Here is a 12,291-nt window from a genome sequence, read left to right as displayed (position 1 = left end):
AACAAAACATTGAGAATCATAACAAAGGACCTTGGAAGCACTGCTTTAAATACCCACTTGGGGGCAAATTGTCCTGAGCCTGAGTACTGTGGGCAAAGTACACATGGACTTGGTGGGCGGAAGGGGGGTACAGAATTCCTCTTTTCTTTTTTCTCATTCCCAGCCCAGAGCTAGAGGGGAGTCTCTGGGCTGTAGCAGTGTTTATAGCAGTGGTCCCCAAACTGTTCAGGGTCGCATCCCCCCCCCATACCTCTGTCCGCACCAGTTCCCCAGGCCCGGGAGTGGGGCCATGGTTATGGAGGGCGGGATGCAGATGGGTAAAGGGGCCGAGTCTGGGGCCACAGCTGGGGCTGAGTCTGGGGCCGGGTCTGAGAACGGAGCTGCAGTTGGGGGCCGAGGCTGGGTCCGGGACCAGGAGCTGGGTCTAGTAGGCAGGCCATGGCTGGAGCAGAGCTGGGAGCGGGTCTGGGTGGCACTTCCTCCCTGCCCCCCAGTAGGGCCCGGCTTAGGCCCTGCTGCACCCCCCGGTCTGTAGACTGGTATATGTACCCTGGTGTTCTGGCTATTGATCAGAATCATTCACCCTCTGCCCCACTGGCCACATCTTGACCTTTCCTCCATTCCCCTATCGAATGCTTTCCTACCATAGGAGCTGCCATGGATCAGCACATGGGGGTTCTGCCTCTTCCTTCCAACCCCCGTATGCATCACTGCCTTTTGGGGTCTTGTCTGCTGATACGGTGTCTGAACAACATTTCCCCCTATGGACGTATTCTATGTTCACATTTCATAGAAGACTTTATTTATATAGAGCCCAGTTGTGGGATTCTTACTCTCCACAATGAGCATTTATTTACTCATGCGAGTAGTCCTGTTGGCTACCTGCATGAGTGAATGCTAAGGGCTTCACAATGGGGCCCATAACATTACTGTCTGTAGGGCCATCCCTAGGCCCCAGGCCACGGCCGGGGAGCAGGAGCAGGCTTGAGAGGAAGGGGGGAAACCACCCCCCAGTACGAGCCGCCGGAGCAGAGCAGGTTGGGGCCGGGTCGCTCCACTTCCTGCCGCCTGGTCAGTGCAGGCCAGGCTGACCCCGCACTCACGGGGCGGCGGGAAGTGGAGTGACCTAGCCCCAGCCCACTCTGCTCTGCTCCCCTGGCTCCCAGCCTTGGTGGGCAGGGGGGAACCACCCCCCCAGCACTCACCGGTGGTGTGACTGGGAGCCGGTGGCACAGAGTGGGCTGGGGCCGGGTTGCTCCACTTAACTACTGCCCGGTGAGTGCAGGGCACCCGACCCCTGCTGCAGTCCTCAGGGGAAGGGGTGGAGTGGGGGCAGGGCTGGGGCGGAGCAGGGGCGGGGGCTTTGGGGAAGGAGAGGAGGCGGAGCAGGGGCGGGGGCTATGGGGAAGAGTCGGAGCCGGAGCTGGAGCAGCATGCAGCTGCGTAGGGCACCAGCCCAAATTTCCTGGTGCCCTATGCAGCTGTGTACTTTGCGTATGGGTAGGGACGGCCCTGACTGTCTGAATACATCCCTGGCTTATTTATTGTCTAGAGCATATTTCATTGCACCCTTGATGCTCTCATACTTCCTGCGTGTAACTTGGCCGAAAGAGATCAGAACTGTGAAGCATCATCCTGGATTCCAGCTGGGATATGTAACGTTCTCCTCCCCACCCCCTGGCCACTTCCCATGTTAAATAGTTTCCCAGGGTTGGAAATGCATCTCATGGCTTATGCTTCAGATAAATACAAAAGTTGTGGGTTTCCCCTCCCCCCAAGTAGATTAGCTGTGTTTAGAAGTATGAAATCCATGTCACTTTTCAGTTCATCTAGGAGTTGTGTGCTTTCGAAGTGTCACATTTATTGCGGAGCTGTTTGACAGGGTAGAGAGTTCTGCCGAGGGAGAAGGGTGGGGATGGGAGTTATTTGACACATATATCTTCAAATTGAACAAAGTGTGATTTATTTTTCTTTGCTGCAGTCTGCTACCAATTTTCAGTTTAGATTAATAGCTATGAAAACTGCAGTTCGTACTGTCATATTCATTAGCTATTAACACCATGTCTGAATTGACAGGACACCTATTTTATTTTTTAATTCCCTTGCACGCATAAGATATGTATCTACCATCCCTTCGGCATGTCTAACTACTTAATTTGTGCCTATCCTTCCCTAGGCTTTGATTCTTCTAACATCACACATCCACCAGAAGGAACAAATTAATACTCTATCAGGAGCTGTTTTCAAAACTTTAATTGGGAGCCTGTTTGAATTCATATTTCATGGATTCACTGCTTCAGGAACCCCTGACGTCTCTTTCCCAAAGACATGTACTTCATTGATATTTTAATTGCTGCAATAATCAGTTTGCCAAAGAGGTGGGTTCTTCCCAAGGCTGCCAAATCCACACTGGCCGACTATAATGTGAGTGTGATTTTATGTGCAGATAAACAGTCTTGGATCCCAGTCAATCATTTAATCAGTTTTAATTCAGCTGCATAATCAGTAGCAAACAGGAGGTTTTTTTAATATGATGGTCTCTCCAGATGGTTTGGCATTTTACCCAGAGTGATACAGATAACATCCCTGTTTCTCATCAGTTCTATGTCAAAGGGATCTTTAGCTTTCCGAAAATGTTGGGGAAAAAAAAAAGGGGAGTGGAGAGAATCGAGAGCCAAGACGTGCCTTCAGTCTTTCTCTGGTATCTAAGGAACCATCTCAGATATGCAGGCTAAAAAACAAGCCCCTTCTTATCTCATGTTTTATGCAAGGATGTCCACCACATTTATGCAACTCGTAGAAGAGTTCACAAAGAAAATGACTTTGCTTCCTGTGTATGTTTGGATGTTGGTACTTCTAAAATTCAGATGCACTTTGACCAATTTGTTGTTTAAGAAAAAAAATATTCACTAGTAGAAATGATGGGTTGGATTGTGCTCTTTGCATCCAGCTCCCAGGAAGGGGTCGTGCTTAACGGCACTGTTCCGGGGGAGCTTCAGGAAGAATAGTGCCTTGGAGAGGTACATTCTTTCCTGGGCGACCCAGTTGCATTGGTTGGGAAGAGTCATTTGTGGCACCCATGTATAGCCTGCAGCACCATCCCCCTCATTTCCCCATGTGTGACCTGCAGCTCTACCGGCTGTGGCTCTGGTTACTCTCTGCCCCTTTCAGCCCACTTCTTGACCCATTGCTCTGGAGGAACCTAGGCCCTAAGCTTCCTCAGGCACTGGTGCTGCAACTGTGACAGGCCTTAAGTAGTTCTGCAACGTGTGGTGGAACCAGTACTTACCCAGCTGCACAAGGGAGTAGGAGTAAGAGAGAGGCGCTATGTGATTAGTACCTTTTAATCTCCAGCTTGTATGTGATTGTTCTTTGAGTGCTTGCTCATGTCCATTCCAAAGTAGGCGTGTGCTTCCTTTGAGCATCGCCGCCGGAAAGTTTTCCCTCCGTGGTATCCGTTGGGTCGGCTCTGGTGTCCCGGAGTCATGCCCTCATAGCACCAGTATAAAGGGCCCTGCCACCGCCTCAGTTCCTTCTTACCGCCCATGACGATGGCTGGAACTGCAGCTCATCCTTGTGTTTTCCCGCAAGTGCCTCTCTCAGTGAACTTTGCTTATTTACTGTACATGATTCTTTTGTAGTGCTTAAGTTTCAGTTAGTTAGATTAGCAGCTAAGTGCCCTGTAATCCGCTAAGTGCCCTGTAAGGGCGCCCCTCCCCCGGACCCACCCTAGCCTGGCCCCCAACCTGCCGTGGCCAGGGCAGCCCCCCAGCCCCGACTATGGCACAGCCTGGACCTGCTGCGGCTGGGGCACCCCTGGCCGTGGCGGCCCGGTGCTCCAGCCCTGAGTCCCCTCGCACAGTCCAAACCTCTCAGCCCCACCCCCTGTGAAACCTCCGATTCATGAAGAAACTGAAGTTATGCATGGTCTCCCTGGCCTCCATTATCCCTTCTCTGGATCCAGGGGCTGGTCTGCTGCCTTCGACTTGAAGGACGCTTATTTTCATATTGCAATCTTTCAGGGACACAGGCTCCTGTGATTCGTCATGAACCACATGCACTACCAATTTACCGTGCTGCTGTTCGGCCTGTCAGCGGCCCCTCAGATGTTCAAGAAATGCATGTAGGCAGTCATTGCAGCCTTCCTGAGGAGGCAAGAGGTCCAGGTCTACCCTTACCTTGACAACTGGCTGATCAGAGGTCGGACCAAGGCCCAGGTGGAGGCAAATGTAAAGTTAATACTGTCAACTTTCCCAGACCTGGGGCTGTTGATAAATATGCAGAAGTCTATCCTTTCCCTGGGTCAAAGGATAAAATTAATCGGGGTGGTCTTCGACTCGACCCAGGCCAGAGCTTTCCTCCTGGAAACCCTCCTGAGAAATCGCCACAGCAAAGAACTGCTTAAAGCTCCTGTGACATATGGCATCATGCACCTATGTGGTACAGCATGTAAGACTATGACTCAGGCCTCTCCAGACTTGGCTGGCATTGGTATGTGCACTGGGCCGACACCATTTGGATATGGTGGTTTCACTTTCCCTGTCGGTGATTACCACCTTTATTTGGTGGCTGGACCCATGGACAATATGTGCAGGAGTCCCATTCTCGAGGCCCTAACCGTCAACACCTCTCGTTACAGACTTGTCGGCGATGGGATGGAGGGCTCACTTGGGGACTCAGGGCCTCTAGTCTCCGGAAGAACTCTCTTTACACATCCACGTGAGGGAACTGAGGGCGGTATGCTTTGCCTGCCAGGCATTCCAACCCCACTTGGAGGGCAACTGCATGTTGGTCTTGACAGACAACACGACTGCAATGTTTTATATAAACAGGCAGGGCGGGGTGTGCTCCTCTCTCCTCTACCAGGAAGCTCTTCACCTGTGGGAATTCTGCATAGCCCACTTGATCCACCTTGAAGCCTCTTACCTCCCAGGGTTACAGAATGAGATAGCAGATCATCTCAGCAGATCCTTCTCCGACCAGCAAAAGTGGTCCATCCTCCCAGATGCCATGATCACCATTTTCCAGAGGTGGGAAACTCCCCAGATGGATCTGTTTGTGATAAGGCAGAACAGGAAGTGTGTCCAATTCCTTTTACATAGAAAGGACTAAACCCTTTTGGAAATTCACTCAGCTTTTTGTAGCCATTACAAACAGAATGAAGAGCCATCTAGTCTTGGCTCAAAGAATTTCATCATGGATCACTTCCTGTATCCACACATGCTATGACCTAGCAAAAATCCCGGGACCCTCTGCTGACAGCTCATTCTACAAGGCTCAAGCATTGGTGGCGTTATTCGTGGCTCAAGTTCCTATCCAGGATATATGTAGAGCAGCAATGTCATCATCAGTCCACGGTTTTGCATCCCACTACACCATCACCCAGCAAGCTAGAGATGATGCGGGTTTCGGCTGAGCAGTGTTACAGTCAGCATGCCAGTGAATGCCGAACCCTCCACCTGCATAACTGCTTGGGAGTCACCTACCTTGGAATGAACATGAGCAAAAACTTGAAGAAGAAAAAACTATTACAGACCTTCCGTAATGGTTGTTCTTTGAGTTGTGTTGCTCATTTCCATTCCAAATCCCCCCTCCCACCTGCCCCTCTCTCGGAGTTAGCTGGCAAGAAAGAACTGAGGGGGCAATGGGGCAGCAGGGCCCTTTATACAGGTGCTATCAGGCTGTTACTCCAGGGGGCAAATCCCAAGGTCTTGAACCAGGTTTTTCTCAGTGTTAACTAAAGGAACCTTCCACTGACTAAATTATTGGCCCATTTACATTATTATCTATTTGCTCCTTGTAAATTTGGCTGGTGATGATTTCTGATTCCTAAAAGGACTCTGAAATATTACAAGGGAAAACACCACTTTATTCAGCTAAACCAGGGCAAGCAATCCCAGCTGTAATAATAAAGCTGGCCTAAAAAGCTTGCACAGTTTGAAAACTTAGCTATCTGTCTTTGAACCTTGTTAGCTTTTCAGTTTCCCCTTTGGTTCAGTGTGCAACCACATGCTGCCCCTTCAATCACACTGATATAATGCATAAAACTTCAGCTACTGATGATCTCTGGCTGGTTTTTTTGCTGTGTTAATGTTCCTTGCTATGCAACTAAGTGACAGGCATGGGGAATCTGTGGTGAGGCTGGGAGCCTAGCACTGAACAGTTAGGGGTCTGATTAGATTGGAGGGGGGAAATGTTGACATTGTTACAGTATTTTCTTGTGGTTTTATATAGTAACCCAAACATGACATTCAAAGCACTCTTTCATTTCAGGTTAATCCTACAGCTCCCTGTTTAAATGTTACTGACGCTAATGCAAAGTGATTAGAGCACTGCATTCACCTTTTGTGTTTGTCTTTGTTCCTTGCACACGCATTGGGAGCTTCAAAGGCAGTTTAGGATTAAGGAACAATGGGTTAGTAGATGGGACCCTGGACTTGGAATCGGGAGACCTGAGTTCAAGTCCTAACTCAGCTACAGACTTCCTGTGTGACCTTGGGCAAGGCACTTAATCTACTCTGTAAACCTGGGATAGTACGTTCCTACCTCACAGGGGCAATGTGAGGATTAAAATCCATTATGAGGTTGCTCAGATGCTATCCTGAAGAGAGCCACACAAATAGCTAGATATATTATACTCTAACACCAAAACTCCATCTTTATTTAGACTTCCATAGATCTTTGTCTGCAGCTCTCAGAATGCTTCACAAAGGTGTGCAAACATCATTATCCTCTTTATACATGTGTAGGAAACCAGAGGTGCAGAGGAGCAAAGAGGTTTGTGTAGGATGATACAGCAAGTTTGTGACAGAGTTGTGAGTGTAACCAGACTCCCAGTTTTCTACACCAGTGTTTTTCAAAGTTCGGGTCGCGACCCAGGACTGGGTTGCGGCATGAAAGGCACTGGGTCGCTCTGGTCAGCCGACTGGGACCCAGCCCTGAGCCGCTCCCACACCCCAAACCCCTCATCCCCAGCTCCGTTGGGTCACAGGCATCAACAATTTTCTTGAACTGGGTCCCCAGAAAAAAAGTTTGAAAACCACTGCTCTACACCGCAGCTGTTGCTTCTTGAAAGCGGTGCTCTACAGTGTAATATTCTGCCCTTGGTAGCATCTGTCATTAAAAGCCAGTGGGCTGCCTGTGTAACCCATGGGGGAGTGTGCATTACAAGTTCTCCTCTGTGCCTGATCTGCCAAAAATATGAATCTATTCTATCCCCAGGAGCAGAAGCTTGGTTCTTTAGCTCAAGCTATAGCAGTTTGTGCTTTTAATTCTGGAGGTCCTCGGTTCAAGCCCTGGTGTGTTGGCCAAGATGGCAACCGGCATGTAATCGTGTTCAGGGTGAGGTTTGGTCCTTATTTTACATGGAGTTCTACTTATTAATGTTTCTGACAGTTCCTTCTTCACGCTCACTGTCATACTTCACTTAGAATTACTTGACTCTAGTTGTGCAAAACATGGAGGCTGAGATCTTTCATAGCTGCACACGGGACTTGAACCCCAGTTTCAATTAAAATTCGTGGAAATAGAGCATCCAAATAACCTGACAGAAAATCCCACTCATAAATCATGTTTATTTTTTAACTGAGAGAGGAGAACAGCTTCATGCTTTAACTTGGGAGGAAATTCAAAATTAATCCAAGAAATACAAGGATTCATTTCTTTAGTGTAACTCAGCAGTGTTCAAAGAAAGCCAACATGTCCATCCCCCATAAAACCCCACTTTCTACAAGTAGATTACTGAGCCAACTATGTAAACACATATTTAGGGAGCTTTTTATATTGAGTCAGGTATTTCAGATCAGCAAAGAAAGGCTAAGAATACAACGTATTAGGGAATTTTTAACATGCTGTGTGAGGTATTCGTTTCCTGGACTCTAACACTTCCCCTTAATGCTAATCTGGGGTTTATTGACTTCTTAAGTAGTGTTAGGTAAACACATCACTGCTTCCAAACACACATGCCAGGTAGTTTATAGACTCATACATCTTAGGGCAGAGGGACCATTGAGTTTGTCTGGTCTGACCTCCTGCATCACAGCAGCCATGAAAATCCCTTTAGCGATCCCTTCTTTGAACCCAGTAGCTGGTGGTTGAGCTACAGCATGCCTTTTAGACAGCCCCTTCCTCCAACCATGCCCCCCCTTCCTTCATTCCTCCCCCTCATCTTGAGTTGACTTGTATATATTATGGTCTAATGAACTAGCAAGGGTGGTTGTGTAACATTGCCCTAAAGCAGAGGCGCTCAAGGATGGAGGTGGGGGTGGGGCTGGAAAGAGATTGGGTGGGCTGTCTGCAGGGATGGGAATGCACATGGTCCTCCCCCACTGGCTGTATACAGCAGTAGTATCGTCTGAGCTAAATGTTATTTACACGCCCTTCCCTTTTTGAGGCGAATACTCAGGAGCGTCATTGCTAGTGCGACTTCATTGATGCCCATGTTGCAAAGAGCCAGGGCAGAGCTGTGGGGGAAAGCCCGGGGCTGCTGTGTGGAAAACTCTGACCTCCTCTGGTTCCCTCGGGCTCTGCAGTGCTTGGGATCCAGCCCCAGGTAGAACAGCTGGGGAGAACCATGTGGAGATTTCCTCTCCGAAAGCCCCTCCTCTAGTTTTTCCCACAAGCGCAATTAGGGAAGGGAAGGAAATTGAAAGATGATGGTGATTGTGTGACCATGTGTGTGTGACAGGTTTAAAATGTTACAAAAAGGGGCCTGAGAGCCGCTTCAGCATTGTGGAGACATGATAAATGAAGTTTTTTGTGGAAAACAGTTGCCTCAGTCCTCTCTGCCAACAGTGTGAATGCTCTTCTGTTGTTGCAGCTTCCTTGTTTTTCCCAAATTGGGTGCTGCTGCGATTATTAGAACTATGTATTTTTTTGCTGTAAGATCTGCAAGAGCTACACACTTTAGAGCCAGGGGTAGTCAATTATTTTTTTGGCACGGTCCAAATTTCTTGGGCAAGGTCCAAATTTCTTTGGGCAAGGTATAGTCAAGGTCCAGACTCCAGAGAAAAAAATAACAATAATGATAATAAGTAAATAAAAATATTTTGGAGTCTGTTCAAAAGCATCTGGCTGTCCAGATTTGGCCTACAGTTCACCTATTGACTATCCCTGCTTTAGAGTCTTTTCTACAGGGAGGATAAACAGATATCAGAGATGAGCGAGAAATTCAGAGGGCCAGGTTCTGATACCCTTTGCTCATGACAAGTGGCACATTCTCTCTGGGAGGTCCACGGTCCAGTGCTTAGGGCACAGACTCCCTGTGTGACTTTGGGCAAGTCACTTAGCCTCTCAGTGCCTCAGTTCCCTGTCTGTAAAATGGGCATAATAGCTGTACCTACCAAACTGGGTGCTGTGAGGATAAATACATTAAAGAATGTGAGGTGCTTAGATAGTACAGTCATGGGGGGCGGGAAGGTAGCTATCTAGAGAGAGATGGGTGCTCCCACTGACTTCAGTGAGACTTCTCTTAGTGTAGGCGCTATTCGATGTGGGTAAGGGTATCAGAATCTCTCCCAAAGTGAATAACAGATTGGCTAAAAATTGTGCACACAACCAGTCTGTGCTAAAACAATGTATACTTTTCCTTATTGTTGTGGTCCTGCCTGTCTACTTACTTACTTTCTCCAACCTCCTGTCATTTAGACTGTAAGCTCTTTGGAGCCGACACTGTCATTTATGATGTTTGTATAGCACCTCGCACAAGGGGGTCCAAACGGGTTGAATCTTTTTGACACTACCGCAATCCAAAGTTTCATACTATTAATAGCTTACTCTTGCCTCTTCACTGTCCTCAAGCAGCTAATGAGTTTCTCAAATTCTGCAAACCTGTTGTGAGACTTTCTAAATTCTAAATGTGGAATTCTAAATGCGAGCTGTGTAGGTGAGTTTGGATTGGACACGTTGTATGTTTCTGCTTCTTGAATGGGTGAAGACAACTCTTAAGAATTAGATATCTGGAGCGAATGTGCTTGTTTATGAATTTGCTTTTCACAACAAGAGAGAGGATGGTCCAGTGGTTAGTGGTCTTACAGACCTGGAGTCAACCACGGACCTCCCTTGTGACCGTGGGCAAGTCACTTAGCCTCTCTGTGTCTCTGTTCCCCATCTGTAAAATGGTGATAATAACCCTGCCCTTCCTCATAGGGAGTCTGTGAGAATGAGTGCATTAAAGATTGGGAGGCGCTCAGATACTCCGGTAATGGGGGCCATACACATATCCAATTTTCAAACAAATGCTATGTTGCTGTTTCTGCAAAATTTCTAAATCTGGGGCTAGGATAAATGCAGAAAGCAAATGCAAAAGTGGAGTGCGCACAAGCAAAGCAAATTCTAAAGCCACATTGAAATGAACTTTGACGGGAAGGTTTTTGTAGTCTTTGCCCTACTCTGTATTTTACTCTTAATTCAAAATATCAGGGTTATTTAAAAATTATTATTTTTAAATAATAGTAAAGCTTTTTTTTTTTTTTGGTTAGTCTCTGCTCTGTTCTGCTGAGAGCTGGTCCTGTGTGTCCTCTCCCTACTTACCATTTTCTTTGGTGTTTCCTCAGGTTACTACAGGATATTTCCCTGAGTGTGACTTTGAATGTGACACACCAGTGATGCAGAGACAGTAAGTATTTAAGACTCTATTTACAGCCATGGTAACTCCCTCCCCTATTCTTTGCTAGGACCTGCCTTCTGTTTCTGAATTCCTTTATGCAGAAAGCTTGGAAGGAAATGACTGTAAGATCATATGGTTCCAAAATGGAAGGTTCAGGTTGAGACACTTTGCTTTCACAGCTTATTGTTCTCTTGTTTAAGAATTCCAAAAATGGCTTGTTCAGCTTGGATGTGGAATGCCAGGTGAACCCATCATTATTGCAGGAAAGGGCCCAGAACCATAAAAATAAAAACAGCACTAATCTCTATGAGCAGCAAATAAAAGGCAGTGATACATTATCAAAATTTGGCATGCAATACCCAGACACAGAACAAGCAGAGTGTGTTGGGCTACCTTCTGCCTGTTTGTGGAGGTCCCATCGATATCACTGGGAATTCCACTCTGAACCAAGGAGACCATAATGTCTCTAAACCCTGGAGTGGCATGTTGAAGGGACCTACTTTAAGTGGTGCTACACCAGGAATGAATTTGACTTTGGGTTCATTCCAGCCCTGACTGTTTTGTCAGCCTTTTGTCACTTTGTGTCAGAATTGGAGCTCCGTGAAGGCTTTTCACACCTAAAAGTAAAACATTTTCAGCCTTTCACCATTTATACTTTGGGGAATAAAGTTTCCGGCAATTAGCCTAAAATTTTCATTACATCCAAAAGTAGCTTCCATAATGGGAAGTTCCCTTCTCCTTCCACAAACTTTTTTCCCCTTGTCTGGCAGAAAAACTATTTGTGGCATAAACCTGGTTAGATTTATTAGCGCTGGATTGGAGAGAGTTTAAAAAAGGAAATGGCCTGCTGTTATTTATTGGTTGGTCCCATTTCTAATTTTTATGGGTGAATTAAATAAACAACTGTGAATTTCAGCAGATCTTTCCTAAGCTTTATGTTATGCCTTCCACTCAGCTCATTTGCTGGTCTATTCAATCTCCATTTAATTCAGTGGAAAACTCAGCACCCAAACCACTTATAATGAAGACAAAACCATTTCCAGCCTTTATTTCAGTCATTGTTGATGGCTTTGGGCAGGTGTTATCGGATAACTCAATGATTGGCCATTGAAAATGGTAATTTTATGTATGTATGTATTTATTTATTTTTAAAATATCAGTAGGCAAGGCTGTTTTTCTCAAGATGATCAAATGTGAAAGAGCTCGAGGAAAAGACATGACAATAAGAGAATACTAAGAGAAAAATGGTGTTGCATAGGTGTGATTAACTTTACAGGTGCCTCTGTGTTATGCTTGCTGCCACCCACTCTCTAATGGTCACAATGAAAATCTTATCAGCCATTTACACCAAAAAGTAGATAATAGATTTTGCAAAATTACAGGTCAAATCCCGCAGCCTTTCCTTGCATAGAACCTCAACTGCTTTCATTAGGAGAAAGATTGGAGCTCAGATTTGGAATGGACTAATAACTGCTTGATCAGATCCTGTAATCCTTGTTTTGGATATTTGACTGCAATCAGAGTTTGCTTGAATGAGTAATGAAGTGTGGGAACTATTGCAGAGTTGTCCATAGATATTTGGTTACTTACAGAGATATTCCTTGCGACAGTTATACTCTTAAATTGCCACAGGCCAAATGTGGGATCCAAAATGAGGAGGACAAAAACAAAATTAATCCAAGAAA

The 12,291-nt window shown here is 46.4% G+C and overlaps 1 protein-coding gene across 4 annotated transcripts in view; it reads left to right on the top strand.

The window, feature by feature from the left end:
- SEMA5B (semaphorin 5B) overlaps nt 1-12,291 on the top strand; it is a 354,318-nt gene that overhangs the window by 99,639 nt on the left and 242,388 nt on the right. For all 4 annotated transcript variants that reach the window (XM_007071886.4, XM_037912502.2, XM_027834090.3 and 1 more), the window contains exon 2: nt 10,554-10,615. The gene's annotated coding sequence lies outside the window, so the exon portion shown is untranslated. The remainder of the gene's footprint in view (nt 1-10,553; nt 10,616-12,291) is intronic.

The sequence above is a fragment of the Chelonia mydas genome, chromosome 11, assembly GCF_015237465.2.
Source record: "Chelonia mydas isolate rCheMyd1 chromosome 11, rCheMyd1.pri.v2, whole genome shotgun sequence".
NCBI classification, from domain to species: domain Eukaryota; kingdom Metazoa; phylum Chordata; order Testudines; family Cheloniidae; genus Chelonia; species Chelonia mydas.
This window is presented reverse-complemented; position numbering and strand designations above follow the sequence as displayed.